This window comes from Marmota flaviventris, chromosome 6 (genome assembly GCF_047511675.1).
Source record: "Marmota flaviventris isolate mMarFla1 chromosome 6, mMarFla1.hap1, whole genome shotgun sequence".
NCBI lineage: Eukaryota > Metazoa > Chordata > Mammalia > Rodentia > Sciuridae > Marmota > Marmota flaviventris.
Genome location: NC_092503.1, coordinates 156,402,350 through 156,421,679, shown reverse-complemented (window position 1 = coordinate 156,421,679; position 19,330 = coordinate 156,402,350). Strand labels below are relative to the sequence as shown.

The 19,330-nt window shown below is 49.1% G+C and overlaps 1 protein-coding gene and 1 long non-coding RNA gene across 6 annotated transcripts in view; one reads left to right on the top strand and one right to left on the bottom strand.

The window, feature by feature from the left end:
• Ripor2 (RHO family interacting cell polarization regulator 2) overlaps window positions 1–19,330 on the top strand; it is a 176,685-nt gene that overhangs the window by 49,704 nt on the left and 107,651 nt on the right. The gene's annotated exons all lie outside the window — the stretch shown is intronic.
• Window positions 9,060–19,059, bottom strand: LOC114102648 (uncharacterized). Of its 3 annotated transcripts, XR_004618762.2 has the most exons (3): window positions 18,436–19,059; window positions 17,560–17,732; window positions 9,060–9,184 (listed from the first exon to the last, which is right to left on the bottom strand). It is a non-coding gene; the product is annotated as an uncharacterized lncRNA (long non-coding RNA). The 3 variants fall into 3 exon arrangements; XR_003584550.2 differs by lacking the exon at window positions 18,436–19,059 and having other exon boundaries at window positions 17,560–18,150; XR_003584552.2 differs by lacking the exons at window positions 9,060–9,184; window positions 18,436–19,059 and adding an exon at window positions 14,208–15,195 and having other exon boundaries at window positions 17,560–18,150.

The following is a 19,330-nucleotide window of genomic DNA, read 5'->3' as shown; positions in this document are numbered from 1 at the left end:
GAGAAAGCACTTCTACTTTCCTTTGAAATGCTGATGACTTTAGTCACATGCTGAATAATTAGGCTTTCAAGAGCAAAATATTTATAACAACCCATAGAACCGCAGGGCAGCCTCTCCACAGGAGTGACAGCTCCCCCCTCCCAGGAGATGCCAGGCCACACCCACTCCTCCCCCATCAAGGTTGTCTTCAAAATCAGAGGGTGCTTATGACATGTGGCCCCCGAGTTTCTTAGGTTGGAATAAGTGTGAAACGACTGGGCTTATTGCACAGTGGAGGTGTGGTCCGTGGATTTCATTCTTCTACTTCGAGAGAGAAGGAAACCGCTGGTCCCATGAACAGGCAGGGCCCGCCAGCCTGACAGCAGAAAATCCAGTTTCCGTGTCTGCACCTTAACTTCCTTATAACTGCTCTCAATTATCCTATTTCCCAACGAAGTCCCATCCTGGAGGTGACGGGTTCGACATGTCTCCTTAAGGGAAGAGAAATCACTGGTGATGCTGGAGCTCCTTTCATGATTGGGCTATTCTGATTCGTTCCAGAATTTTCTCAGAGCAAAGTCTCACAGAAGATGGGTTTGGTGGCAGAACAAGGCACGTGAAAAAGACAAGTCGTGACACAAGAGAGGCGTGGCCTGCTCCAGAGCTTCGCAGGCCCTCACAGTGCCCTAAAGACCCGGAGGAAGAAGAAAAGCCAGAATGTCAGGAAATGGAGGCCGGGAGGTGGGCGGTGGTCAGGCCGGGGAGTGTGGGAAGGGGCGTGGGAGGATGTTCAATACTTTAGTAAGCAACCTGAGCAGTATTGATGGGGTCCCTGCTGTATGCAAAGCCAGGGGACTGGGGGACACAGAGTGACGGGCTGGTCAGGAGGTGGGCTCCGAAGCCGGAATCCTGGGCTGGCTTTCCAGCTCACGTCCTTACCGTGGCATGCTCTGGGGAGAGTGGCTTGCCCTCTCCAAGCCTGTGAGGTGAGGGCCTTCACCGGCGGGGGATAGAGTGAGCGAGAAGACACCCGACTACTTAGTGCTTGCTGAGGGACAGGAGCCGTTCTAAGCGCATAAATGTTAACTTGTTTAATCCACAGGGAGCCCCGTGCGGTGGGTATGCTGTGGCACGTGGGGTCCAGCAAGGCTGAGCACCTCCCTCTAGGCCTCCCAGGCAGCCTCCTGCCGCAGGGCGCACTCAGGCAGCCCTGTGCAGAGAAGGCCCTCCTAACCTTGGGCGGGCGGCTCGAGGTGGGGAGTTCCCAGGGGCCTGGGGCAGGACGAACTTGAACACCAGCCTCAGGAAGACAGAGTGTCTTGCACCTGGAACTCTTCTCGGTTTTCTGCTTTGCTGCTTGAACAAGTTATGGAGACTTAAAATCATGGGTTTTGTGTGGCCATGGAAGGCCCAGCAGTAGAGATGAGCGAAACCATTTCAAGATTGTTCTCCCCGCGACACAAATTATGGTCTGAAGAGGAGAGAGTGTGGGGTATGAGAGGCCAATTAAAGAGGGATGAGAGAGCTGTGTCTAGGGAAGGGGAGGTGGGGGTGAAAAGAAGAATACAAATTTGAAAGATAGAACTAAGGGAAGAATATGAGGTCCATTAAAAGAACTTATTATACTAGTCGGTCCTGGCATTTAGTGCCAGGGGCTGCACGACATTTTGTTTGGTTTTTATGGTAATACGTATTGCCTGGGGCAGGTAGGATGAAGAAAACTTCATACATGTTCACTGTGGTAGGTTTTGAGCTTTTGGTCATTTCAAGAATAGCACATGGATATACTCCATGTATGTATGATATACCAAAATTCATTCTACTACCATGTGTAACTAAAAAATAAAATAATATAGTATTCGGGCACGGGGTTACATGCCTGTAATCCCAGTGACTCAGGAGGTTGAGGCAGGAGGATCGTGAGTTCAAACCCAGCCTCAGCAACTTAGCGAAGCCCTTATGCAACTCAGTAAGACCCTGCCTCTAATAAAATATAAAAAAGGGTTGGGGATGTGGGTCAGTGGTTAAGCAACCCTGGTTCAATCCCTGGTACCAAAAAAATAAAAATTAAAAGTATCCAAGGGAAAAAAAGATAACATATGGAGTTCAGCAGTAGAGCATTTGCCTAGTGTGAACGAGGCCCTGGATTTGATGCCCACACATGCAAAATGCATTTGAAAAGCTAAAGCAGATCATCAATAGGTGCATGTGAAAAGGTGATCGAACCTTCCTGGCCAGGTTGGTCTTGTGAAAATCTCAGGGGTGAGATGTGCATTTTAAAGATGCATTTCTTTAAATCTTCAATGGGGGCTTTGGAAAGAGTTGATTTTGGACATGGCTTTTGGAAAGATCCTATTTCCTGGGATCTCTGTGACATAAATGCTGAAGAGTGTGATTGATTGACCATATGGTAAGTGATTCTTTAGTTTTTTGGGAAAATGTTGAACTAATTTCCAGAGTGGCCACCATTTTACATCCCACCAATAATGTGCGAAACATCTAGTTTCTTCTCATCTTCACCAGCACTTGGTGTTACCAGTATTTTTTATCTGAGCTGTTCTAACAGGTGCACAGTAATAGCTCATCTAGGTCTTAACTTGAGTTTTCCTAATAATTACTCTGCTACTGGAGTGATCTTTTTTCACGTGTCTTTTGCCATCCGTATGTCTTCTTTGGTGAGGTGCATTCAGATTTCTGCTCATTTTTTTAATCAGGTTTTTATTTTCTTAAGTTTTGAAAGTCCTTTGAAAGACCTTGCCTTTGCTCTGTCTTGTTTTTAACTTTGTCTTTTCTTTCACATTCTCTATTTCTTTGGCTGCCCAGTTGCGTTCCCAGTGCTGTCTTCAGATCTTTGTATTTCATGAGTTCTTTTCTCAGCAGTGAATTTTATTCTGTTATTATATTTTTATTTCCCCAAGTACAATTTTATTGTCTTCCAAACTTGTCTGAATAAGAATATTTGTGAATAAGAATCTTCACACAAGTTTATTCACTATAGTTTCTAGTCTCCTGCATGTATTTTCAAACTTGTGGTTTTTTTAAGTCAAACATGACCCTTTTGTAGTCTGTCTGATCATTTTATTTTGTGTAGTTTTCATGAGCCTCTCTCTGCCATCTCTAGTCTCTTTCACAAATGTTTAGGGATTGAGCTCTCAGAGAGTGAGCTCTGACGGGCCCTGCAGATGCCCTCCTTGGGCTTCTCAGTCCCAACCAGCAACTTTCAGAGTTGCTCACCACACACCAGACACTGTGGACAGATTCTTTTTCCTGCCTCACAAGGGCTTCGGATTGCCAAGTCTGGAGCCTCTCACATGAGTACCAGGGAAGGAACTGAGCTCTCGGAACATGTACGGAATCACCTGCCGCAGGACAATAAAGGCCTTATGGAGAAACCCAGTGGGACTGGGCAAAAAACATAAAAGGAGGATCTCTCTCTCTTCCTCCTCCTTTGGTCAGGTGCAAGTTCTTTCCAACTCTGGAGAAGGAACAGAAGCTATGAGACCACGTTTCCTGTCTGAGCCTCCTCACTTCAAACACGACGCTCACAGCTCTCAGTTCACCCGGATCATAAGTCAGAGACAGAATCGGATCAAGCTCTCTGCAGGCTCCTAATATAACTATATATGCCACATTTTTATAGTATCTGTGCTTTCAAAAGAGCTTTAAAGGATAGGAGTAACTTCCCTGGCTGATATCGATCTTTCTTTACATACTGTTGAGTGCACATGCCTTTCTGATAATAAACCCTGGCTGGGGGGACAGGCAGTAAGGTGTGTTTTCACACTTGAGATGCTGAAGTCAGTCACCCCTGGGAAACTGTGGACCAGATATTTCACTGTTACAATGCAAGATGTTCAGAGCCCCGAGCCTCACCATCCTGATTAATATGGCATTAAGATTACACAATCCCCTAACCCTCCCGCAAGAGTTTCCTTTCTTGCCGTCTTTGATTCCTGTATCAGGCAGCTGGGATGCCACGTGTGGGGCCCTGCCGAGTTGGGGAATTATACATGGGGTGATTATGAAATCAGGCTTGATTGATTTAATCGCTGTGATCAGTGCCATTGTGTAGCTATGCAGCCTGAGGTTCTCATCCAGCGACCGTGCATGCTGAAGTCAGCTAGCTGCAAGCCTCGTCCCGATGGGAAGGAGGGTGGAGAGCGAGGCGTGATGGGGTAGGCACTGCTAGGTGAGCCCACACCACGAGGCCAGATGAGATGAGTCAGGCCCGGAGCTGCGTGAAGTCACCTGCCCTATTGGCTCATTGGGGAAGGGCCATGAAAAGACCTTGATCTAACTGAGCGTACATCCTCCAAGAGGGTTAAAAGGCAGGCTCTGGTACATGGCCAGAGCTCCACAGATGGTGGTCTCTTTCTCCATGACAACCCTTGGAGGGTGCAGGAGGGTGGGGTGCCCCCTGTGGCTACCTATGACCCTCAGACCTGGAGGCTGGGAGGATGGGGACAGGAGTGGCTTCCTCCCTCTTGGCTCTAGAGATTGGCTGGAGTGACTGGCCAAACAAAGGAGTGTCCAGTGGGGACAGTGAGTCCATCTCCCAGGAGTTGATACCAGTCAGGGCAGCTGGTCAGTCTTTGGAGAAGGCTTGGAAGAAAGCCAGCAGAGTCTGAACAACCTCCACTATCGTTGTGGAATTTCAGACCTCAGCGTGGAGGACGTGTGCTGTGGCCTGGGGAAGCGGGGCGAGCCCATGTCACAGAGCCCTGGGTGTGCACCCGCGGGAGGCTGTGAGTGGCTGAGTGCATGTGGGGACCAAGGAAGATCAGGAAGTTTGCTCTAAGCTGTCGTCCAGGGGCAGCTGAAGTGTGAAGGTGTGTTGACAGGTCACACTCAGTCACAGCTTTTGGAAGGAAGCAGGGCCTCGGGGACCGGCTGCCCCAACCCCTCATTTTGCTGGTGAGGAAGTCAAGACTGGCCAAGGTGCACAAGAGTACACAGACTGTGAGCAGCCAGGGGGTCCCTGCCACTCAGCCACCTGACATGTCCTGGTCCCACTTCCCATGTGACGCACTGTGCCCGAGAAGTTACAGGATAACGTAAGGAACATATTCGTCACTTCCATGTGAGATAAATGGGATCTGATTTAATCCTCAAGCTGCTCCTGTAAGGGAGTTTCAGTGATTTTTCTTTTGTGAATGAGGGGACTGTGGCTCAAGAGAAGTCATGTGACTTAGAGACTGTGTGGCAGGGCATGCACTAGACCTGGAGACCAGTGGCTCAGGCCAGGCCCTGGCCTCTGTCTTGTCTTGGCTGTAGGAAGCCAAGCCTGTGTGGGTTAGGTGTGGCCCCTTCCCCTCCACCCCTCTAGGTCCTCTCCAAGTGCAGCCTTCAGTTGCACCGTCCTTGACAAGGACTTGAGCTACTGTTGCCATGGAGAGGGAGAACGGCCTCTCAGGCTTGGGCAGCATCCTTGTCCTACTCCGGTGTCTCCTCCTGCTAATGTCCCTGCTTGGGGACTCCGCCTCTAACAGGAGAAACTGTTACAAATCCTTGTGCCTACTACTATACCAGTGGCTTTCAGCTGGGACAGTTTTGCTCCTCAGGGGACATTTGGCAATGTCTGGAGGTATTTTCTATGGTCAAAAATTAGGAAGGGTGGGGATGAAGGATTGCCAGTGGCACCTCTTGGGTGATACCTGACCAGACAGAATCAAGACACAGTCTGGACATCCTGGGCAGGTGCTGTAGGACTCAGAGACTGTGAATGCCACGCTGTACCTGCAGGGCATGGAGTGAGGGCTGTTTGGTCAGTGAGCCCCACCTGCCTCCTGGCTTCACCCCTAACATCCAAATGATCAGGATGAACTCCAGCCACAGGGGACTACGCAGCCCAAGCTGTAGGGAGAAACCCTGCCTGCACCCCTTCCTGAACTGAATGGAAGGGGCTGCAGCTCTCCGAGATCTCAGAGATGGTGCCTTTTATACTGCCCCAGCACCTTCCCTTCCCCTCCCGCAGCATCTCGACCACCTGCCTGCTGTAGACAGTGGTACAGAGCCCATGAGAGGACACGGAGGAGCTCCAGGCCTGTTCTCACACCACGCCTCAGGCCACAGCTCTCTGGCCCTGCCCTGGGGTTTCTAGTCCACTCTGCATGTGGTCCCCAGATGCTGACACGCCGGTCCAGGTCAGAACACCTGCACAGGCCTGGAGGTCGGGGGCCCAAGGACCAGCAGCAGCTGATCTCCAGGGAGAGTGTGAGAGATGCACACTCTTGGGCATCCTGCCCAGCCGCTGGGGAGAGCAGACCCCACTGCTGACTCCGATCCTTGCTGGTTCACCTGCACATCAGATTTTGAAGAGCTGGGCTCTAAATCAGCATGAGGCTCTGGGTTCAATCTCCAGCACCACACGGATCCATGTGACTGATTCCCTTTACGTCACTCCCATTGCTGTCTGAAAGATTCAGCCGTTTTAAAGTCGCACTTGACAAATTATACTACTAAATGGGACATACTTCTCCACGAGGCTTGACAGCATTTGTAAATTGGCATTGTGATCAAATAACGTTTACAGTTAGATGACATGTGTCTCCTGCCCTGGTGTAAGGGCATACATTCTCAATCATGTATGACCTATAAGGTCCACAGGGACATTATTTATTATTTGTATGGATTTTTACTTTGCTTGAACAATTAAATTGACCAAATAACTCTGTTGTCACAAACCCTAGAGTAATGGGATTTGGGAGAGGGTTGGCTATTTTGGCAACATAATGAAGAAGAGGGATAGTTTGAGTTGGTGTCAGAAGAGAAATCCAGTTAAATCCAACTCAGCTGAAGCAATTGGCATGATCTACTGCTTCTTTCTTCAAAAAATAAAAGAGGACAGATTTTCTTTTCTTCTTTTTTTTTGGGGGGGGGTACTTTTCAATACACTTATTTGAATAAGTAAATAAAAGCACCAATTAAGCATATGTGCAGATAATTCATAACTAGTTTGGGAAAGAAAAAATATAAAGAACAAAATTAACTTGTACTTATCAGGACAATTCAATGGGGAAAGAGAAGGATTTTCAGCAAATGGCAGTGTCACCAGCAGTAGCCATATACAAACGAAAGAATTTGGATCTCTATGCACACCGTTCACAAAAAATTAGTTCCAAATGGGTCAAACCTAAAGTATAGGTATTCCTAGAAGAAAACAGGAGTGAATGTTCCTGTCATTTGGTTAGGCACCGATTTCTCACATGTGAGTCGGAAAGCACAAGTCACATAGGTAGGTATAGGATTTCATTTATGCATCAAGGACCCAATCAAGAAAACAACCCACAGAGTGGGAAAAAAATATTTGTAAATCACATGATTTATAAGGTGCTTCTATTCACAAGGGGCTTATATATGAAAAGTGCTTCCCAACGCTGCTGAATTTAAAAATAAGCAAATAATTTATATAGAGATTTATCCAAAGAAAATATGCAAATGTCTAACAGACACATGAGGACTCGTTCAACACCATCAGTCCCCAGGAAAATGCAAATAGAAGCTACAGCGAGATGCCACTCGGCACCCACTGGTGTAAGTGTGGGGAGAGGACAAGTGCACGGGGCCTGGCGCATGCCTGAGGAATGCGAGACCTCGCACGGCCCCTTCAGAAAGATTTATTGTGAGCGTTGGTAAGCGACGGTCCACGGCAGCGTTATTCATAGTGGCCAACAGAAGCCCAAATCCTTGAAGACAGCCGGACACCCGCGGACAGCCAGGCCGCAGAGGAGGGCGCGAGGTGCTGCTGGTGCAGTCGCCAGGGCCCCGCGGACGCCTGAAGAGCAGGGGAAGCCAAAGGCTGCGGTGCGGTGTGACAATGTGCAGGACAGACAAACCCAGCAGGCGAGTGGCCAGCGGGTGCCAAACTGGGGAGTGTGAGTGTGAGACATGCACACTCTTGGGGAGTGGCTGCTAATGGGCTCCGGGTCTCTTCAGGGTGTTGAGAGTGTCCTAGAGTTAGATCGCGGCCATGGTGGGTCAAGTCCATGAATACCCTGAGGCCACTGACCATGCACGTCAGGTGGGTAGATTAAGCCTATCTCATCAAGCCCTAATAAAACCCATTTCGGAGATACCGGGTCCCCCGCAGAGGTCACTCTAGACATGTGCCCTGTTTGTGGACTCCGCAGGCCTTCCCCGCAGAGAGTAGGGCCAGGTGAGCGGAGGTACAGGCACCCCATGATCGGACTGCCCTCAAGTAACCTCTCTCCTCGGTGTATTCCTGGAATCGAAGTCTAGCTGTCAACTCCCACACTTATCAGAGACCAGGATGTTACGTGGGCAGCTCCTTGGTCGAGAGAAGAGCCAGGTCGACGTCTCTGCCTCCCTGTCTACACCTGCTGTCCAGCCGGGCTCCTCCCAAGCCGCTCCTGCATCTGCCTTTTCCCCATCCCTTCCTACTGCTCTGGCCACCGCCAGCATCATTCCTACCTGGGTTGCTGCAGGGTCCCCTATCATACCCACGTTCCTGCCCCAGTGATAAGGCGCCCCCCAGCAGCCAGGTCAATGTCTCTCCGGCTTAATGCCCTCAATGGCGCCTCTCCTTCAGAGCACAGTGAACACGCCTTCAGGCATCTCAGGAGCCAGAGACAGGACCTCTGCAGCCCCTTCCCACAGCGCCCTTCCGCCCACCCCACTCTGCCCCACACTCATGGCTCCTCCCAGGCCCTGGGCACAGCCTTCATCTCTCTCCTCCAGTCCTGGACAGGGCAGGCCTCCCTGCACAGAGTCCCTCCCTCTCTTGCTCTGGGAACCCAGCAGCATTAGCCCGGCCAACAGTCTGTCCTGACCCTGCAGCCCGGCCTAGGCCCTTGCTAAGAGTTCTCACAGAACCCTCACTTCCCCTCCGATAAACATCTATTGCGTAAAATTGGAATTACCTATTAACTTTCCTCAAAGTTAAAGGTTGGGCAAGTTTTAGTATTTCATATAAGAAATGGGGATAAAAATAGTCCCCATAGCATAGCCGAGCTGTGAGGCTCAGATGAGAGAGTATCTTTGAGTCACAGAGGACAGTGCCTGGAATGATTTAAGTGCAACAGCATGTGTGTGTGTTTAAGAGCGTTGCACACACCTCTGGATTGTAAGTCCCAAGAGATGTTTTATTTTATTCCCTGTTGCATCTCCTGTCGATGGGTTGAACAAATGAGTGCCTAAGGGAAGGCACATGCTCAGGTAACTCAGAACTAGCTCTGATTTTCAAGACCTGGTGGAGAGAGCAGAAAATAAATGAGACATGTTTCCAAAGAAGGCAAGAGAAAATAGAAGCCAAAACAAAGGTAGCACTTAATACTGGTGGAGGTATCATAGGCTATTCAACAAATAAAAACTCAGATCGTCAGGCTTATGGGGAAAAGCTGAAGTGAGAATCCACTCAGCGTAAAAGGAAGTAGTTCCACAGGCAACTAGTAATTGAGAAGAAAAAATTATTTAAAGCACAGGAGAGCTGGGCGGGGGGCAGCTCCATGGTGGGGCCCTTGCCTTGCCTGAGGCCCTGGTTCCATCCCCAGCAACACACACACACACACACACACACACACACGCAGTCATCTGCTGCTGGGGTGTGCAGATCTCTGCAAGCTTGCACAGGGAGATGTCTGTTGGTGTGGACAGGTTCTCTGTGAGCTCAGAGCTGCACAGGTGGGACAGGAACCCGCTTGGGGGACATGCCACCTACATCCATCCCACCTTTATGCAAACAAGACTTTGAACACATCACTTAGCTTTGTTAGGCCTCAGTTTCCCATCTAGAAGACAGAGACCACCATCGTAGAAGGAACTGCATGGGGTGTTATGAGGGTGACGGAACAATATTTGTGATTCACAGGTGACTTTGTAGAATAGAAGTATATAAAAATTATGTTGGCTGGGAATACCTCAAGGGGAGATTATAGTATTTGTGTTTTTCTTCCTCTTAACTGTGGAGTCTGTTCTACAATAAGCTTGCCATGACTAAATCAGCTAGGGTCACTCCAGGTGAATTGAGTTGGCACCAAATAATCACAGAGTCAGAGAATATACCTTTTTCTTGGGGTTCAGCAATGGCTCTCCAGTCCCGGCTCCCACAAGGGAAGCAAAAGAGGCAGGAAAAAAAGAGAGAGAGAGCATGCCTGCAGCCCTATTTATTGAGGGGAAGTTCCACCCAAGGAGGCAGGGATTGGGTATCAGGGGGGTGAAGCCCACTCCCAGAGTTACAATTCCCCTGCAGAGTGAAGATGGGTCCACCTGCTCCTGGCACCTCCGTTGCTCAAGGCTAAGGGTCATGCTGATCTCCTTGTGCCCAACCCCTATTTATGGCAGCCCAGCAATGCCCTGGTTTTTAAAGTAACAAAAATTATTTTCAACTTTTAAATATCATTTTTGCAGCTGGAGTGTAACTCAGTGGTGAAGTGCTAGCCTGCCATGTACAAAGCCCTGGGTTCCATCTCTAGCAACAACAGAAGAAAAAAAGATGGAGAAGGGAGGAGGAGAAAATGTTTTAAAATCTCATTGTTGAGTATTTGTGGTCTTGCAAAAATATTCATGATCTATTGTAAGAGAAAAAACAATTTATGAAATAACATGCAGAATAATTTTAATTCTATTAAAAAATACAGATTTAAACCATAAAAAAAATATTTAATGTACAGATACACACAACCACAAATAGAAAAAACAAATAATTTACAATGTTTGAGTTACATCTAATTTTTATTTCCTCTCATATTTCCTAAAATTTTAATTGACTCTAATTACCTATAATGCCAGGGGTAAAAGTGTGTTTTTGTTTTGTTTTTTTGAGAAATAGCATGGACCTTAATAGGTAAAACATAGATTTCAATCTGACCCAGGGGGAGGAAAGGGTGGGTCACAGGTTAAAAGGTGGACGAGAACCTGAGGCGCACCTGGCGGTCTGTATCTTCTCTGCACTACAGGATGAAAGGTGGACAGGGGTTTAAGCTTTGAAATGATTGTGGAGACTAAGAAAGAAAGGTTGAAAAGTACACGTGAGGCGCAGGCTGAAGCTGCCCGTGTGGAAGAGCTAATTTCAGAGTGTGAGCTGGGAGCCTGGGCCCTCAGAGCTCAGCAGCACCGCCCTGGAAGTGAGCTGCTTATCTGAGACTGCTGCGCGGCTGGCAAGGACGTCCCCCATGGCAGAGCTGGAGGGCTGTACACTGAACATCCACAGTGGCATCTCTGTTTCCTTGGCTTTTTAAGAACTGACAGGACTTACAGAGCCTGGGCCCTGTTTGTCCCTGTTGCCATGCTTTTGGGAGGTAGTGGAACTTTGCCAGGTAGGGCCTGGCAGCAGGCTTTTAGGTCTTTGGTGGGGGGTGCCCTTGGAGGAATTGTGGGACCCCGCCCCTTCTCCTTTGTCTCTTTCATTTCCCAGCCTTAAGGTGAGCAGTTTTGTTTCGCCACCAAAAGCTCCCAACACCTGGAGCTGCTGTCCCCAAAGCAACAGCAAACTGACCATCAACTGAAGCTTCTAAAAACTATGAGTCAAAATAAACCTTTTCTCTTTACAAGTTTGTTATTTGGGGGTATTGGTTAGAGTAATGGAAAGCTGACTAGCTCAGTGGTATTGTTTGTTGAAGATGAAATTATTAAGAATACAAACAACTCAAGCAAATATATGAAAGTAAATTCTCCTCCCAAAACGTATCCCCCAGAGATAAACACCTGCTGACATTACGGCCGGCATTTTTTTCTCTGGATACACACAACAGTTGGCAGGTATGGCATTACCTCTTCTATAGATCAGAGTGTGAATAGTCCTGACTCTTAATGTTCTTTTGCAATTTGCTCACATTTACATTAGGAAGAGCTCTCTTAAGTTCTCCAAGCCACCAAATTGTCTAAGAATCTCAAAGACATCTTAAGAGCATACATTTTGTTCTCAATGTCAGAAATCCTGGGAACTGGAAAATGTTAGTAATCTAATTTGTGCTGTTTGTTTTGTTGTGGGGGGAAGTCACTGTCAGTGACGGGGCCTTCCTGGCTCATCAGTGTGACAGGATTGTATGAAGCAGCTCCCGCCCTCTGTTCTCCCAGCCCTGCCTGCCCTGCTGCAGTTCTCAGCATGGGCTCCAGTGTTGGAGTCCTCTCTGGCCAGGCCCACGCTTGGCCAAGGATGGCGATTGTGCTGGGTGCTTGCATCTGAACAGGGAGGGGCCACCTGTCAAGTTCAGCTCAGTCCTCTGTGCTCTATCAGGGGCTTCAGCTGAGCTCAAGTTACCAACATCTTCCCAAGGTAATTATATTTTAGGGCTCTGCATAGTGTAATCGGGCTGTCCTGAAAAGACAGCATCAACTGGGTGGTTCAAACAACAGAGGCTTATTTTCTCTCAGGGTTTGGGGCTACAAGTCCAAGACCACGTGTGTTAGTCAGCTTCTCACCACTGTGACCAAAATACCTGAGAACAACCTAGAGAAGGAAAGACTCGATTTGACTCGTGGTTCCAGAGTTTCAGTCCATGGTGCAAGGGAAGGGCGCAGGAAAGCTGCCCAGCTCTTGGCATCCAAGAAACAGAGGTGAGAACAAAAGAGGCTGTGGAGAACCTAAACCCTCTGGGGGTATACCCCCCGGCCCCACCGCGACTTACCGCCTCCAGTAAGTTCCACCTCCCAGCAGGCCTCCAGCTCACACTGATGAGGTCAGAGCCCCCAGGATTCCATCGGTGCCTAAAGGCCCACCTCGGACCTTGCTGCGTTGGGCCCCCTGCTCCCAGCACAGGAGACCTGGAGGAAGTTCCAGGCCCAAACCATAAGTTTCCAGCTGTAGGGGAAATGTCTTCCCCTAGTGGGTTTATGGCTGAGGCCCCTCTAACACAAGACAGATCAACAAGCTAGAGACATACAGAATGATTTAACATGTTTCCCATGACACAGGAGCCTTCAGACACGGAAACTCCCAAAACAGAGACAGCCATGCACATGAGTGATTGGACAAGGGGGGTGCGAGCGGAGGGTAATAAATTGGGCCCCCGAGCAAGGCCAATTTATTCAGAGATTTTGTTGTTGTGTCTTTAGAATAGAACTTTCCTTTGATCAGGTCTAGGGAAGGTGCTTCTCCGGTGAGGGTCTTCTAACCTGCTTCAGGGAGGGTGAGGGTGAGGGGAGGTGTGAGCTCCTTGATTTTGTGCTCTGAAGTGCCGTGGTACTATATTCTGCTGTCCTGAGCCCATCAAGCAGATCTAACGTTGGTCAAGAGGTCTCTTCCTGACTGGCGTTCACAGTCTTTCCTGGTGCATGTTCTTGGAGAGAGCGTGAGTTCTCCAGTGTCTCTTCTTATGAGGACACTAAGCCTATTAGATCAGGGCTTCACCCTTACAATTACATTTAACTTTAATTAACTTTCCTACTCCAGATACATCCACAGTGTGGATTATGGCTTCCACATATGCCTTTGGGGTGGGACATTCCTTCCCCACTAATTTTATACCCAACTCTTTCCCCTACTGTACCATCACATCAACTGTACGGCTACTTCTTATCTACATATGTCGTATATATCTTCTAAATTAAAAAGAAAAGTACTTTCATAAAGCAGACAACATGCATTACTTACTTCTATCCAGCAGTGTGTTACAGCCAGTGCATGCCTACTTATAAGAGACCTTGTTAGGCCAGGCGCAGTGGCACACACCTGTAATCCCAATGGCTGGGGACGCTGAGGCACGAGGACTACAAGTTCAAAGCCAGCCTCAGCAATTTAGGGAGGAGCTAGGCAACTCAGTAAGACCCTGTCTCTAAAAAAAGGGCCAGGGATGTGGTTCAGTGGTTCATTTCCCCTGAGTTCAATTCCCAGTACCAAAAAAAGAGACTTTATTATAATTTCAGAAATGTTGTGAGCTATTTGTTAAAAGAACCATGATTAATTAAATCCAGGGGGTGTAGCTCAGTGGTGGAGCGCTCGCCTGGCATGTGTGAGGCACTGGGTTTGATCCTCAGCACCACAAAAAATAAAATAAAGGTCCACCTACAACTAAAAAATACATATTAAAAATTTAAATCCAGGGGCTGGGGATGTGGCTCAAGCGGTAGCATGCTCTCATGGCATGCGTGCGGCCCAGGTTCGATCCTCAGCACCACATACAAACAAAGATGTTGTGTCTGCCGAAAACTAAAAAATAAATATAAAAAAAAATTTTAAAAAAGAATAGGATTAAAAAAAATTTAAATCCAGTAATTGTACAATTTAAAAAAATATTTTTTAAAAATGTTAATAAATGATTAAAACCCATCAGTTCCTAATTAATGTATTTTACTATAATTTGTGCATTGGAGATCATTTCTGTCACATCTGTATGGTGGTGTGCTACTGCACAGTTTTGTGTTCAATAATGTCATGTTAGTAACTTGAGAGTATTTGCACTATGCAATCAGTACAGACTGCAAGTCAGCACCCCCACCCAGGAACTAGCACCTCACTCTGAATTTGTATCAGCAGCAGCTAGCGTGTTGGGGGCCTAGGCAGGTGGATGGATAGATGGATGGGTGAAGGATGGATGGATGGATGAATGGATGGATGGATGGACGAGTGGATGGATGGGTGGATGGTTGGCTGGGTGAGCAGACATGTGGATGGATAATAGAAAGGAATGATATAGGAAAGAGAAAGCAGCAGAGGCTTGGAGATGAGAACAACTGAAAAAAGGCGGACATTGCCAGGTGGGGCGCTCAGGTCTGCCTTTATCTTGAGCCTGCCGTCTCTGACGTTCCGTTTCCTTCTCTTGTGGGTTTCTTGTGCTGCGTTCTTACACATTGTGCAAAAGAGTGCAATACAGTACAGAAAATGTGCTCATCCCATTGCTGACTTCTGCATTGCTTCATCACATTTCAAAAGAGGTGTGAATTGTAAATTCCGGTTCATTCCACTGAAGATACTGGTGTGGCAATGCCCAGTGCGCTGTACATATTTACCACACACCACCTAGTTACAACTGGGTCCGGCGGAAGGTAAGAGGGGTGGGGACCTTCTGTGGCAAGGTAGTCTTCACCACAAGTTCCGTTCTCACATGCCTCTGATTCCAGGGCATCTACAGAAAAGGGAACTAAGGGCGACGCCCACAGCTGACAGTGCTTGTGCTAGGAAGCAGTGAAAATGCTGCCCAGAAAATGCTGGACGCCACGACCGACCTCTCTCCTCTCACAGAGCGGTCCCGATGCTCCCTCGTATGCTCTTCACGGGCTCCAGTTTTTGATATGCCCATGAAGTGTCTCTGATACAGTTTTCTTTTAGTCCATAAAAAATAGGGTGGGACCAGAGAAAGAAAGAACAGAGCCTCAGATGGCGAGGCCAAGGAAGTGGAGAGAAAGTGGGGGAGAAACACTGTGAGCATGAGAGACACGCGTGGGAGTCGTCATTAAGCTACTTTCAAGGGGACCTTTCATGGAAGCCTTATCTGTGTCAATTCAATTTGAAGGCTCCTGATCCACAGGTCTGCAGATGACCCTGTGTAGAGACCCTCTTGGATTAGCTGATGAAATGCACATGAGAAAATATGCATGGCTTCCACATCCATGGAGTCAACCATTTAAAAATATTTAAAAATGTTTTTTAAAGATTGCCACTATACTGTACAGGCACAGAATTGTTCTTGTCACTATTCCCTAAACAATACGGCATGTAACTATATCCTATGTTCAGTGTGGGGCATTTCCATTGTGCCGGGCATTGTGAGTGGACATGATGGGAATCATGCAGGAAGACAGGAGGGTTACAGACAGCTAACTTGCCATTTTATGGAAGAGACTGGAGTATCCGTGGATTTTGGTCTCCATGGGGATCTTGGAACCAGTCTCACATGGACATTGAGAGTGACTGTCCACATGGAAGAAAACACAAGTCCTCCCAATTGCCCTGATTGGGCCCAGCGAAGGGGGGTTCTTCTGGCCCTTTTGTGCAGTGGGACAGATTTCAGTGTAAGACAAAGTAGTTTCCCCTCCACCCTGACACCTGTGGCCTGGTGTCCTCACTGCCCTGCCAGAGTCACCCCACTCCTTCAACCAGTGGACCTCCTGGAGCCTCTGACACCTAGAGAAGTCATTATTCATTTATTTGAAAAGTGTGCATGGAGCATTGATTGGCATCAGGCCTCAAGCTCATGTCTTGCTTGACCTTTGTCTTGGAGGATCTCATAGGTAGCAGGGCATCCTGGCTTCCTAGCTAAGGCCTGGACTGTGTCCCGTGGGAGTGCAGGGGCCAGCACAGGAGCGGTCTAAGAAGTCAGCACCAGAGAGCAGACCCATCTCACCCAAGCCCTCTCTCTGCCTGGTAGATGTGCTCTAACTGTGGGAGGGAGCAGGAAGCAGCCACTCCCAAAACCAAGAAGCAAACACCAAAACTAAACCTCACGAAGCCTTCAGGAGGTCGAAGGTCAAGTTCATTTCACTGCAGATTTGAGAGGCTTCTCCCACAACTGAGGTACCCAAAGCCTGAGGACCCGAATCCTGCAATGCAGCAGGAGGGCCTAGGGCCGGCCCGGGCATCTCCTCTCACTCTCCAGGTTTCTTAAAGAACACACTCGCCTTTATTGGCATTAACACTGCCATCACAAAGAACTGGGAGTCTCCCGGAGTACAAGGGAAAGCAAGACCCACATTTTCCTAAGAGCAAAGACAGGATTGTTGGAGAAGAGGGAGGGAGGAAGAAAAGGGAAAGAATTTTGCTTGTGGCGCAGACATTACTCACTTTCTCCCCTTACAGAGTTATCTGGTCCAAAAAAGAACCTACCAGGATTATTATCATCAGAGAATACCCACAATCAATTCCAGCAGGTGACTTTTGAGTAAAGATTTTTTAAGATACAGTCCAATGAAAGAAACTACTAGGAGCTGTTCGGAGCATCTGGCACCCAGTTCAAGCTGGCCCTGGGGCACTTACTACTCCATAAATAACAAGCACCACACCCACCGCCACAGGAAGCTGCCTGCATCTGACAGTAGTCATATCTGGGTTGAGCAGTGCATGCAGAGCGGTGCACCTGCCCTCGGGACTGCCCCTGCCTCGCCCCTCAGGAGGCCTTTGTGAAAATACTGATGACTGCATACAACAATTCAGCCAGCATTCTACCACTCCTCCAGTGGTCACCTGCTCCAGGAACTGGCTGCTCCCCAGGGCTTTCCCTGAGGGAAAAGGAGCTGGACCCTCCCGAACACCTGCTCAGCAGTTTCCAATCTGCAGGGTGTTTTCCTTCACCTCAGGGTGGCTAGCAAGCCCCCCGCCCATCACCTCCACAGTCTCCGTGACACTGGAGGATGAGCAGTCGGCATCTGCCAAGTCTGCAGAGACAGTCCACTCTGCCTTGTTTTCTCCAAGTTTGCCTGCTTATCGCCAAGCCCCCAGAAAGCTGGCCCAACCAACAGTCCCCCAACCTGACCCTAAGAGTGTCCTGAAGAGCCAGGAGTCCCTTCCCATGCAGAAACTGATAGGGGTGTCTCGTGACTCTCCAGGCCCCACCGCTGAATTGCAAGGATTTGGGTTCTCAGCCCTCAGGGACCCTGGTTGTGGGAAATGTCTCAAGTCAATCTACAGTGAAAATGGCTTTGAACCCTTCCACCTCCCCATGGTTGGGCTTCCTGGTCTCTGGAGTTTACCTTCTGCTCCCTTCGCACTGGGAGCTGCGGGGTCTGTTCTTGCTCCCTGCTGGCCCCCACGTGTTCTCTGGTCTACACCCTTGTTTATGAGCCTGCTTCACTGCCTTCAGCTGTTTGTGGTCTCACAGAGGATGGGTGGCACTCCTCAGCCTGTTATCGCGGCAGATACAGTTCTGGGAAGAGAAAAAATAAGGTCTTGTTTTGAGGAGGTAAGTGGGAGAGACTGACATGGAGGTGCAGATAAAACGCACCGTAGGTTGTTTTCATGCCTCTCAACTGAAATCAGAGAATAGCCACAGAGGAGCAGGGCGCCCAGACCAGGGGAGGGGCCATCCGGCCTGGGAGGAGAGAGCCCTGGGCCCTGGCAAAGTCTCTCTGGGGCAGCCTGAGCTCACATTTAAAAGGGGGAAAGGTTTCTGAAATATGCAGAGTGGTTGATAGCTGTGATGCCCATTGCGCCCACCCCTGGGGACAGAGGGAAGAGGACGACAGGAGCTCAGCAGTCCAGCACTTAGAGCAGGCAGGGCCTCGGGCTTCTCTTCCCTCCTCCTGCCCTCCCCCTCCCCCCTTTTCTCCCTTCCCTCCTCCCTTCCTTTCCGCCCCGCCCCCTTCACCCCCAGCCTTCCTTCCACCTTCCCATTCTTCCTCCCCTCCCTCCCTCCTTCTCCCTTCCTTCCTCCTCCTCCTCCTCCTCCTATTCTTCAGCCGGCCTCTTCTCCGAGTTAGAAGGAAGAGGAAGCTGAATGTGGTAGCCCAGGCCTGAAATCCCATTGACCCAGGAGGCTGGGGCAAGAGGATCACAAGTTCAAGGCCAGCCTGGGCAACTTGAGGGAAAGCACAAGCAGGCTGGGGTGTAGCTCAGCAGAAGCAGCGTACCCTTGCAGCACAGGGAGGCGAGAAAGGAGCCTGCGGGTGGGACACCTTTCCCCATCTTGGCCGTGCCGTGCTGTGCCACCTTGGCTTTGGGGGGAGGCAGGTTTTGCTGCCCTGGTTCAAGGTGAGAAGCTAAGCAGAGGCCGGGACATGGAGAAGCCAGTCAGGGCCACGGGCTTCCTTCCCTCCTGAGCAGGACCTCCCATCTCCCAGTTGTAGGGCACGTGGTCTCTTTTTCACTGGGTTTTGTCTTCTCCTGTCCATTCCAGATTGCGATTCACATTCCAAAGCGAAAAGTTAGAGCAGAGCCTGGGTGGCGGCTGCCAGTGCACCAGGGAGGGGGGTGGGCTCTCCTCTGTCATCTCCTCCATCCAAATAGAGCCTGAAGCACTGGGGTCTTTCTGGATGCCTGAGGCAGGTTGGAGCTCACCGAGGGGAGCCACGCCCCAGGAGTGAGAGTTGGCATATAGTCAGGAGTCACGGGACCCTTCTGCCCAGCATCAGTGACACACACCCAGAACCCAAATTTCCAGGAGAGCCAAAATTTCAAATGGAGGAGAGTCTCTGGCTGCCCTGCCAGGGACCCTCTAAGAGAGCAGATGCCATCCGGAATGTTTTCTTCCCAAAGGAGAACCTGCCCTCCTGGAGCACTCCCCTACTCCACTGCTCCCTGTGATTTTTGAAGACCTCTTCTGTTAGAGTCTGTAAACAAGTCAAAATAACACCTGGCATTTAGTCAGGGGAATGTTAGAGTTCGTAAACAAGTCTGGATGGTGCCTGGCAAAATGCCAGAGGGAGTGGTTTGAGAAGTAACAAAAGCAGCCATTAAGTGTGGAGATTCCTTATTGGTTGACTGATGTATCTAGTTTATGCTAATTAGATAAGCTGTGTGGAATGT